Raw genomic sequence first — 12,483 nt, 5'->3', positions numbered from 1 at the left:
CTCTGCAGGCACCAAACTCTTAAATCCAAGCTTGCAATCTGGGGACTCCTGCCCAAGCAGGGAATGCGTTGTCCTGAAAATCCCCCAGGTGCTCCCAGCTGTGCCCAGGTCCACGCTGGGTACGTGGGATGTCCCCAGCATGGGCAGGTGGGACATGTGCACCCTGGGCAGCAGGGATGTCCCCACCTGCCTCTCCCATGGGTGCTGCTCTGAACACAGATGCTATAGATGGATAGGAAAGGGAGAGGATTTGGGTCTCTGGCTCCCAGAAGGACGAAGGCATCCGTTTGCTGCCCTGACTCAGGTCATCTCATGGCACACCTATTCTTTGCCTTTCTAATCACTGAATTCTTATCTAACTAATCAGCACATTATTTGATCAGAAAATAGCTGTTTGAATTAACCTTACAAGGAGCCTGAATTCCCTGGTGGAGAGAACAGAGATTATACCCATGTGCCAAAACCTGGCTGAAACCCTGACTGCTTTCCTTATCCTCTCTGCAGCTAGCAGCTAAAGCAAATATATAAAATAAATAACAAAATAAATAAATAAATAATAGCTGGATTGTACCCAGACTGATATACTGTCTTTGTTTTCCCGTTGTCTGACAGTCCAAGCCGAGTCAGATCCCTGAGACTCAGTCCTTACAATTTGCATTCTGAGTGTACAATCCTGCCTGGCACTTCCCATCTAATAACTGCTCCTTTTGTTTATCTATAATCCACCCCTGTCACTGTATACCTGTAGAGCACCTTTATCTCTAGGCCTCCTATCTCCCGTACAGAGACCATTCAGCCCTGGGGCTTGTCAGTTTTATGATTCATGGGTATATTGTACCTAAGATCCTACAAAAAAGGTCTTGAAGTAATTTAAAGAAAAAAAAAAAAGGAAAAAGGAAAAAGGAAAAAGGAAAAAGGAAAAGAAAAAGAGAAAGAAAGAAAGAAAGAAAGAAAGAAAGAAAGAAGGAAAGAGAAAGAAAGAGAGAAAGAAAGAAAGAAAGAAAGAAAGAAAGAAAGAAAGAAAGAAAGAAAGAAAGAGAGAAAGAAAGAAAGAAAGAAAGAAAGAAAGAAAGAAAGAAAGAAAGAAAGAAAGAAAGAAAGAAAGAAAGAAAGAAAGAAAGAGAAAGAAAGAAAGAAAGAAAGAAAGAAAGAAAAAGAAAAACAGGTATTTCAGATGGCATGCTGTGTGAAAGAAATCCCTTATTGACTAGTCTAATCTTGTATAATGTAATCTAATAATAAAGCCTGTTCCCAGAGGTACTGCTCAATAGATGTTATAGTGTTAAAACATGTTTTATGCTGTGTTCTGAAACATATTAAGTGTAACAAAATTGTCCAGCTACTTCTTACATACCAGCTACTAAATATGGCATGAATGCTGTCAATAAAGCAAGCCATTACTATATTTTAGATTTCTCTGAGGCATAGGATTCGGTTATACTTTCAGTAATCAATTAATTGGCTGCTCATTACTGGCACAGATTGCTGGCAGCCTCCCAGGCTGCATGGGGTGAGCTGGGCGGTGCAGCCAAGCCCATCCTCTGGAGCACCTCTTTGCCTCAAGCATCCTAACAGGTTCTTGTCTTGGAGCTGAAAAAAGAATGAAAACATCTCCTTCTGGTGCTTCTCTCCAGAAAGAAAAGGAAGGAAAATGCCTCTGTGGTCTCATGTAAGACTGTTTCTGTGGGTTATTGTACAGGGATGCCACACCTGACCAAATGGATGCTGCTCTGGGATGGGAATGATACACAGCTGGGAAACAGAAGCTTCTTCAGCTGGGTTCATTACCACTGGATATGGCCATATAATGATGCCCCAACCACCATGCCTCATAAAGCTCCCAACCAGCAGCGGAACATCAATGTTCCCTGCCCAAGGAGGGTGTACGCTGCCTGATGGGACCCAGCCCAGGCAGAAATTTCCAACCGGCCCCAATGACAAAAGGCTCTATCTCACCCAGATGCTTTTCAAAGCTTGGACCCCATCCTCTCTCTCAATACATGAATATTCTTTGAACAGCTGCTAGTTTTTTGTCGGTGTAGACACACACTAGAAATTATATGTCTTTTTTTTTATTTTATGATTATACTTTATTGGGTGTGTGAATCATACAGCATTGCTTCCGTTCCTTGATTAAATGAGTGTGGCTCTTAGAACCAAGTTTTTAATAATAAATGTTGTATTTACAAATTCATAATTTGCAAATACTCTCCAGGCTTCTTTTAAATTGCTGTTTTCATGGCGACTTCTCTCAGTAAACTGACTCAAACAAGCTTGGTTTTATTTGTAGAAAGCAGACACAAAATGAGAGTGAAGACAAGAACAGATAATGCTGTTGGTGTTGTTTGTTTGTTTGTTTGTTTGTTTCCTAGAAGGAAAATTCTTCAAAAATTACTTATTAATCATGTTATAGGTCTAGGGCAGATTCAAAAGGAATTTTATTACTGTCATGTAAAATGAGAGATGAAATCTAATGTATTTGAACAATAGGAATAATACTGACAGTAATGTTGTACTATGGATAGATTTTAATAGCAATAATTAGTGCAAATATTATTAGTGCCATAATTGCCTGATCTGTGGTATTGTACACAGACTAGAAATTAGCAGAATAGAGAGCAGAATCACATACTGACACCTATATTTTCTATATAATCATCCTAAAAGCATGAATGGATACTATATGAAAAGGTGTACATGTTTCTTTGAAAATTATGTTTTAAAATGCCAAGGTATGCATTGTTTTTTCCAGACATGAGAAATAAAAAGGCATTGACCATGAACAAATAACAAATAAATAAGACAGATTTTCAGCATATTTTTATTTATAAATGCAGTTGTTATTAGCATATAAGAAACATTGCCTTAAAATATGTGATGTATCATAAAACAATTAGCAATTATTTATCACATTAATAGTCAAAATTGTGTCCTGGATGGGCTTAATTGTATATTTAAATTAAATAAAGACAGTCCATGTAAAGGAGAAATCAATCAATATATTGTAATTAATATAATCATATCTCTCTAGAGGTCTAGCAGGTGTGTTAGATATATAGAGAGATGCAGGTTGTATAGTTTCTTTATAAAATAGGATATTCATCTGGTAGGAGGGCTGAAATACAGAGACTAAATATAGGTACATATTAAGTAACATTAAACATAGGTGCATAGTTATGGACCATGAAATTGTTAGCCTTTATGTAGTCCCAGCATCTTTTCAGAGTACAGTAGAATTATCACTCTAGAAAGCATTATGTGTTGACATCCAATTGGTACTTAACAATAAGACAATTGCCTTATTAAATCTAAATTAAATCCTGTTTAAGATAAATTTAATTTGAAGCATGGCTTAAATGGCTCACAAGAGTGACAAATGTCCCAAATGAAGCAGACCTATATCATTTGTATTGCTTTATCATTTCTGCTGGATAGCTGCTTATTATTTTTGTATTATTATTTTAATTTATTGATATCCCATCTGATTGCATAGAGCTATTGGAACAACCAGAACTACAGAGCTGTCAGATGCTCTCTAATTCTAACCCAGAGCTGCTAACATTCCTCAGAAACTTTCATGAGCAGAGTCATTAACATCATTTGACCATTTCATTTCAGGATTCATTTTACACAGCTGGAGCTGAGTTGTTCTGCGAATAAGGCATGCCTATAATTGACAAAACACAGGACTGACCCTGAGTCAGTGAAAAAAATAATAATGTGTTACTTACACCAGCTAAAGGTGCTTACATTTTCGGAGTTTTTTTTTCTGCCACAGATTTTGTTATATTTTATTTATTCTAGAAAAGAATAGTTGCAAAATAATCATCCAGCATCAGATCAGCGTCAAATAATATCCTATAATGGATGCAAACTCCCTGGATGTGGTTACTATCACAATATCCTGTTAGATTTGTTAAAAAACAAAACAAAAATCAAAACAAAAAAACCTGACTTTTCCTCCTTAAGCAAATAATCACACAGGTATGTTCTGCATTTTGTATTCTAGTGAATTGAATCCAATTCCCTTAAAATTTTCCACATTGATTTGTAACCTTTGGGGGAAAAATTCTTAATTCTCCATGGTTTCTGATCACTTAGGTTTTTCTGGGCTTGGGTAACACAGCATGCCACATGTTTTCCTAACAAATTGCATTCGGACACTTTCCGACACTTTCATTATTTTAACTCAGGTAATAATTAGTCACTGTCAGAGCTAAGACTTAGGTTGTGCAAATCAGAATAAATTTACCTTGCTGTAGCAGCAGTCACAAATGAAGCAATAAATTAGAAATAGCAAATTGTTACAGACTTAAGAGATCACAACTCAGAATCACTACCTGAAATCCAGGAAATGTTGCAGCACTGCCAAGATTTCCTTGAGAGCTTAATTTTTCCAGATAACTTTGTGTTTCACGAATGTTATTGCAAAAAGCCCTGGAGATATTACACTCCTGACTTTCCCTAAGAAAACACAATGGCACTCTGCTATTGAGGAAAAAAAAAAAAAAAGAAAGAAAGAAAGAAAGAAAGAAAGAAAATGACCAAAGAGTGTTTCTTATTAGTATGAAATGCATGTCTTTTGAAGCTCTTCAGGGTTCAAAGTCTCTCCCCCTCCCCATCTTCCCTCTCCCTTGTCCTTACAGTTTGTATAGATTAAATGCATAGTGCAACCCCATGGGTTCTCTGTTGTAAAGCTATGTCTAATATGAGGCCACTAGACACTGTCACATAAAATCCATTAAAGTCCATCAGATGCACTGTCTTGGTAACATTCGGCTCATTGTCATTGGGCTGCTGCAATGAAGCATAGAGTGCCTGCTTTGAAACTTGATTAAAACAATTCATTAAAAGTAAGGCAACTAATCAGAACACAAGAGTTGTCTTCATAGGGCTAGAAAAGTTCATTAGTGCCCCCACTATGAAAAACAGGAGTGGGAAAAAGAAAGAGGCAGGAGAGAGAAAGAGAGAGTCTCCTCCTCCTCCTTCTCCTCCTATTTCCCCCCTTCCCAACCCTTTTCTCCCCTCATTTTCTAGCTGTTATCTAGGGGCTGGGGAGCCACCGTCCTCCCACAGAGCTTTAATCGGTTTGCTCTGGTCCTCCAGCATCATTCCAAAGCCTTCATTTGATATTGTTGGTCATTACGGTTTGGTGCCCCTTTTTCTCCTCTTCTTAAATAATGGTCTCGAGCACAGGTTTACTCCTGATTTCACCTCTCTCCCCCAGAAATACAGATTTCATTATATAAATGCCCTTCTTCATAAAATCATAAGAAATAACAAGAAAGCGCATCTCAGTCTACTTTTAAAGTAAATGTTTGGCTTGTTTATTTATTTATTTATTTATTTATTTATTTTTATCGTTATTTTCTCCCAAATCTCCTCCAATTTAATTTTTAACCAAAAAAATAAAAACATTTGAAATTGAAAATTGTTTAGAATTTGTCAAAACAAAGCAGTACTAGCAAGCATAATTTATGCTTTTAAATCGCCAGAAAAATGTTCAAATTTGTCATTTTCATTCTCAACAAATTTCTTTTCAATTTCAAAAATGGAAACAGCTGCAATAAATCAGTGTATTTTGGCCAAGCTGTGTTTTTAACTCTTCAGTTCTGATTGACCTATCTGAATCTCATCAAAATAGGTACCTGAGTCTGAATATGATCATTCTACAAAGCCTAATTAAAATAAAAATCCTTCACACAGGTGCAGCAGCTGCTTTCTAGCACTCCTGTGCAGTGTTTGAGGATGGAAGGGGCTGCTGCAGGTCTGGCACATCATGTCGACTGTTTGCAGAGGTACGTTAGCTCCTAATCTTAACAGGTAAATAGCAGTAAATTCACAGAGCCTATTTCACCGGTGTTAATGTTCTTGTGAATAGTAATAGCGGAGCACCGCTCCAGACATCCTTCAGGAGGGCTGTGATTTACGTGCCAAGGGAAAGGTCTATTCTCTTTGTTCAATATAAACCATAAACAAAATTCTTCCAAATGACTATTATGAAAAGTAGCTTCACAATATTGCATGAATCTTTCCACATCCTATATCTTATCTAAAGTTTATGCCTGGAAGATGGACTACTTGTATTGCAGGAACTCTATAGATTATCTCCATTACCGATTAAAGAGGCTGTCTTTTTCTGCGCCTTGTACCTACCCATTTGTTACCTCCTTAAATGAGTGAAGGGTCTTTTGATTACAGGGTTCTTTGCTCAGGAAACCACCATATTTGCAAACACAAATGCATATATACACTCTAATGAATAATGAAGGTTATTTATTGCTTGTGCTTGAAATAATGGTTGATTTTGGAGTGCCTTTCATAAAACCCACATCAGAAAGTGTGTTATGTCCTGACATTTTCATTGCAGTTCAAGTAAAATAGTCCTCGGAAATTGTCTTGCTACCAAATTGCAATCATAAAGGCATGGCTTCAGACTCTGAGAATCACTTCAGATTGTGAACTTCTGGATAATATATAACATAAAGAGTTTAATTGAATCAGCCAGTTGGGTTTTTGCCCAGAAAAGTAGAAATTTAAATGCTGATGCAGCTTTAGCTTCCAATGACACCAGTCAGCACTCCTTAGATTGGATTGTAAATAATCTTATTTGAGGATATGCAGTATGATAGGAATATACTTGTCTGTAAACTTGCTAGCAAAAGTAATTAAATAATTCCATTGTGTACTAAGACATATGAAAAATCACTGACCCCAAAGAAAGATTTGGTAAGTATTTACCAGCAGCTAGAAGAAAATAGTGACTTTTTAACAACTCTTGTCTTATTTCAGAGTCGCGAGGACAAAGGAAAACAAAATAATAAATCAACACTCAGCAACAGTGAGATCTGTGTCTGACCCTCTTTGAAGATATTTGTGGCAAACATCTTTCAGTCCACTTGGATGGCAATGAGAATCCACTGTCTGAATGAAAGCTTGATTCATATCCCAGTGTTTAAAAGTTCATCTTTCTGAACTGGTGTTCTGAACATTTCAGATGAGCTTTTCCAGTCTTCAAATACATGTGATAGAAAAATAGATACAAACAGATCTCCCACAAGATCCAGCATAAGGTATCGAATCCATTCAAGATTAAAATAAAAAGGGAATCTGGTCGGCACTCTTTGTTGAAAGCAAATTTCACAAATTTCTCAAAATTATTTATTTTCCAAAAGTATTGCAATTGTTTGATGAGAAATTCAAAAAGTGGAGCAACTAAAAACTGCACCTTTAAATAACTGCAACCTCTTTAATACTTTCTTTTGCCTTTAGTTTCAGAGACAATGGGAAAATTAAAATGAACTGAAATAACTAAAGGGTAAATAGAAGATTGTAAAGCAAGAGTTCAAAAAAGTGTAAATATTGGTTCTGTTTATAAAATATGCTGCAAATATTAAGGATTTTCTTTTGTTTTTAAACACTGTAAAATAAAGTTACAACATTCACCTACATTTTTTCAAGAAAGCAAAAACCTGAGTTAGAGCTTTACATGAAATATTACTATTGTATCCTGATCTGAAAGTTCATTGAGGTGGTTATTCAATGTAAGAGGCATCTGATCTTAAAGACCTGAATGGAAAAAAAGAAAAAAGGAGAAAAAAAAAAGGGTTTCCATTACCTTAGTCAGAGATAGCTTAGTTAAGATGGGAGATGGTCACCCTTTTTATTGTAGCTGCTAGTGTGTAGGAAAGCTAAAGAATTTGTATTAAGTGTGAATTAAGAATTCACACGTCAGATGTTCTTGTTTCCCTACCAATACTACAAAGCTTAAAAGCTACAGCTGCCTTCATCCATTCTGCTTCATGCTGTAGTAACATTAGTCCATGCAAATTCAGTCATGTATGTCCGACAGGATCACTAAATTGGTTCCACTGGATCTCTAACTAAAGAATTTGAAAAAATCTCAGGCTTTTCACAGAATGACGCAGATTTCCTCTAAGACCTTCCAGCATGGGTATTGCGCTGCCAAAATTGTTGTCTATGGAAAAGTTATGAGTTCAGATACTGTTGACTTGTAATTTTAAAGATCGTGTTTCACCTAGATGTATAAGAGTGGAAACTTTATAGATTTAGTCAAATTCCAGTTGGAGTCATCTTCACTTCCTAGCACAGTTAGCCACAGTTACTGAGTATTACAAAACAAAAACTTCATTCTACTTGGAAAATGGCTCCCTGTTGTCAAAGCCAAGAATACGTGTCTTTGGGACACATTTACTCTTTTTTCCTTATCTTTATTTTCATTAAAATGTAAGAAAATAACTGTTTGTCCCTACTCAAACTTTTTGTTTTTGAAAACTGCAGTGAGAGCTCTCAAGATATCTCATCAAGCTTCATTGTATAATACCTTTATTTTATTTCCCCACACAGTCTTTCTGTTTGTTTTCCCATTGCATGTTTCTTCACGGTGATTAGCACTATGCCTACAAGGAAATCATCCGTAGCTGATGCAAACCTCAGTGCACTTGTTTCACCCAACTGAAGATGTGACCAACGATGTCTTTCACCATAAACATTCAGGATGCCTCAAAATATATCAAATTTGCTAAATAAAATATAGATGCATCTTTTTTTTTTTTTTTTCCAGCTACCTTACTGAAAACTTCCGAGGGCTGAAAACCTAATATACAATGATAATTTGGCTAGGTCACCTTGTTTACCATTCTAGGTAAAGGCTACCTGGCCTGGGCTGTATGGCTGCAGTGTATTCATTCTCAGATGCCAGCTGGAACCACAAAGTTAGAGAGAAATTACACCAATTCTGCACTTTTTTCCATGTGTACTATCTTCACCTGCCCCTGTAATATTGACCTTAATTTTGCCACAGGTCTGTATCAAAAGTAGGTAAGCCAGGATGGAGAGCCAGCACCCCTGTTTCTCCCCAAAGCTTATTAGCCACCAGACCTACATCAGCTCCAAAAAATGTGAATATGCATCCAAAATCAACTTTGCAGATGGATTTTGCTTCCATTAAGTTCCACAGTGGAAAAAAAAAAAAAAAAAAAAAAAAAAAGCCATACATAGGGTTTAATGTAATTATGGTCATACAGCACTTGGAAGAAAAAAAAAAAAAAGAAAAAAAAAACACTTCATATTTGGATTTATGGAATTATTTTACTGAAAAAGAATTACGTTACATATTTAAATCCCTGGTGGCTACTAATGTTTTATTAAATACAGTGTAAATCCAGCTGCGACCATGCAATAAAACCTCCAAGGGGCAAAAAAAAGAGTGTTTTATATCTGATTTTTGCATGCAACAACTTGGTCTCCTGAACACTGCCCATATGCCATTATGCTCTCCTTGACATTGATCTTTAATAGGGGCTCAACGTACTGAACCCCTGCTTAAATGTACACAATGATCAGGGTAAGATTACGCACCACTTATAAAACTTCATATATCTGGTCCACTCACAAAACAAAACCTTGTGCTAAGCTATTATACAAATGTATTTACTTTTAGTTAGTTAATACAATACATAGAAATTCAGTTTGTAGTAAGAGAAGTACAGACAGTCACCCATAGTAATTAGCTCGAGAGTAAATCCATTTGGTTTTTGCTTTTTTTTTTTTTTTTTGTCCTCAGGACATGCATTTTCACTGTCATGTGCTCAGAGTTTGAGAGGTTTACATTACATAAAATTAGGACTATATAAACTATGAGCTTCATCTGTTTTCTAATGTGATTGCCCCTTCCCTCAAACAGAGTAGCCTAATTGATAGCCTCCATTGTATGCAATGCACGTCAATAAATACTGAACATGAATGTGAATCAATATTGTGTTAGTACTGGGATTAAGAAAGCTATTTTCTCTTTTTTTTTTTTTTTTTTTCCCGGAAGAGATGAATATGAGTAAAAAAAATGAGTGTTTGTCTGAAATTCTGCCTGGGGATTTGGTTTTACATTTCCCTGTAGGAGCACATCAGAAGACACCCTGGGCCCTAGGACTTTGGCCTAACGTGAACATTACAAGCAAACACCTCAGCAGACTGCTGGAAAGGACAGTCCTTTGCATTAAAAATACAGCTGCAGTTGCAGAAGCAAAGAGATTTGGCTTCTGATATCTTTTCTTTTTCAAGCCACAAATTAGAGGACAATTTATGAGAGTCTAGACAATAATTTATAGGACCGGTATTGACTGCTCTTGACCCCGTGTGTTATTTTGCAGTCTAAACAATGCCAAATCGCTTAGATGACCCAACACCATGCCAAAATCCATAGACACTTGATATATATTACACAAATTTTTAAAACACGGCAAAAAACCCACAACCCAGTGATAAATGATCACATTATTTTAGACCAGTTCTTGCAAATGCACAAGAGCTTCTGCAAGTCTCTAAGGTTTGGAGAAATGAGGACTGGAAAAAAAAGGGTATATAATGTTAGGGGCTGTTAGCCATTAGATCAAAGTTAGGATCTAAGCCCAGAAAGACAGGAGCTTGCTAAAATGCTCTAGACCAGTCATTGCCCATAAACACTCACGTGCTTCAGATGTAGGCTAGACTACTTGCAAAAGTGCTTGACATCGCTTTACGTGCCCTCGGGGGACCCTCCTCTGATTTCCGAGGGGTCAGAACTCGTTATCCCAACAACGGTGACAGGTTGGTGCAGAAACCCATAGCATCCCCCTGCCAATTCCAGCAGCTGATTCCTGCCTGGCACTTACTGCTTGCTTTCAGGCTGAGGGCAGTTGTTTCTGTTTTGTTTTGTTTTGTTTTGTTTCTTCCTTTTTTTTTTCTTTCTTTTTTTTTTTTTTTAACCCAAAAGCATCTAAGTCAAAAGAAGTAGATCTTAAATCTAAGATCTTTAAGAAACCTAGGAATTTAAAGTAAAATTTTCCAGAAACATTTAACTATACTATCACCTCCAAAGACTTATTCTTTGAAAGGGCTCAACACTAATGTAAATACCAAGGTTAATGGCCAAATTCTCTAAGGAGCTAAATACTCCAAGGCTGGGGCAATGTTCAGCTTTGTGAGGGCTAATGTTTAGATTGAATATGTTCATCACCAGAGAATTTATTTGGGAGGCAGGAAAACTTTGGTATAAATCCTTTTTGTCCCATTTGTGTTTTTTTTTTTACAGAAGTGAAATCTAAGTAAACCACATCTGAAAAGACTGCCTGAACTACAGGTCTTTGTAAGGAAAAGTTCTTTTTCAGTATTTCCATTGTAACTATTATTTTAAGCAGAACATTTTTATTAGAGGAGAAGCTGGGACATGTGTCCCCCATTTTACTGCCCTAGTTGCTTGGTTCCCATACTTCCTTTAGCTGATTTTTTTTATTTTTTTACCTGCACAGAAATAAATTTATTTTTATTTATTCCCAGGCCATATGTGTATGGGTATTTCTATACTGAAAGTTAGAAAAAAACTTTTAATTATATTTGGATGTATATATGCATGCATATTTATAAATGTAAATATGCATTTGCAGAGACTGTATGTTGAGTATACATAAATGCATAATATGCAGCAGAGAAAAATCATTGTACCAACCTCTTAAAAATGCGCTGCATTTCTTGCAACTATATTTATTTGTCTTTATCCATAGGAAATGAAACATACCATATTTTAAGAACATACTATGCAGATTTTTTCCAGTAGCAGCAAACTGTTTCTACACAACTACTTACACTAGATGAATTATCATTTTCCTAGCTTGAATCTACAACAGTTAATTTAAATGGTGACTTGTGGAGAATGTATGGCTAAATCAAGTCTTCAGTTGGAGGGCTCAGCTTAATTTTCTGTGGCATTTTGTGTCACAATATGTCACATCAGTGTGGCTGCATGGGTGGATGGGATACTCTTAAAGAAGGCATCACTCTTAAATGGGTTTTGCTGAAAAGCCAAACAAACAACAACAACAAGAAATGTTAATGAACTGGATCACCATGTGTCAATCTGTTTTTATGGTTAATTACTGTACCAGTTGAGGATTTGGGGGAGAAAAGAGGACACAGATTTGCACTGAACACATATTTCATATGAACCTTTTGAACTGCAATCTGCACTGACAACCGCTCTTAACCTAGAGTACTATCCCAAAGTATCTTGGGACATTAACAAGCCTGCAAATCCGCCCCCCCTTTTTTTTTTTCTTTTTTTTTTTCTTTTTTTTTTTTTTTGCATTTGCCTCCCACCCCTTTTCCCTTTCTTGCTATAGTAAAAATGTTTCTACTTTTCTACATCTGTCTGCTGTTGCCAACAAAACACTGGAGAACAGGAGGTGATCTTTCTGTTTTCGTTCCAGCAGCCTGGCCCTGAATGAGTTTAATCGGCTGAGAAACATGACTGAAAAGGGCTTTGCTACCCTTTCTAACTTCACTGCGCTCAGGCTTTCTGTAGCCTAGAGAGTGACACCCTATGCCTTATTTCACTGTGGATTATTTAGAATGCTTCAATTGTGACTTGTCAATGTGGTCCAGGATAGATCAAGGCAAAACCTCCGACAAGAAAACAGCAATGCGAATATG

General features: G+C 36.5%; 1 long non-coding RNA gene across 1 annotated transcript; it reads left to right on the top strand.

Moving 5' to 3' along the window:
* Positions 1-977: 977 nt before the first annotated feature.
* Positions 978-8,996, top strand: LOC310905242. Its single transcript, XR_014588882.1, has 3 exons — positions 978-1,669; positions 5,707-5,798; positions 6,793-8,996. It is a non-coding gene; the product is annotated as an uncharacterized lncRNA (long non-coding RNA).
* Positions 8,997-12,483: the final 3,487 nt, after the last annotated feature.

This window comes from Anser anser (assembly GCF_964211835.1).
Source record: "Anser anser genome assembly, chromosome: 10".
Classification (NCBI taxonomy): Eukaryota; Metazoa; Chordata; class Aves; order Anseriformes; family Anatidae; genus Anser; species Anser anser.
The sequence above is the reverse complement of the archived record's forward strand: the minus strand, read 5'-3'. Positions and strand labels throughout refer to the sequence as shown.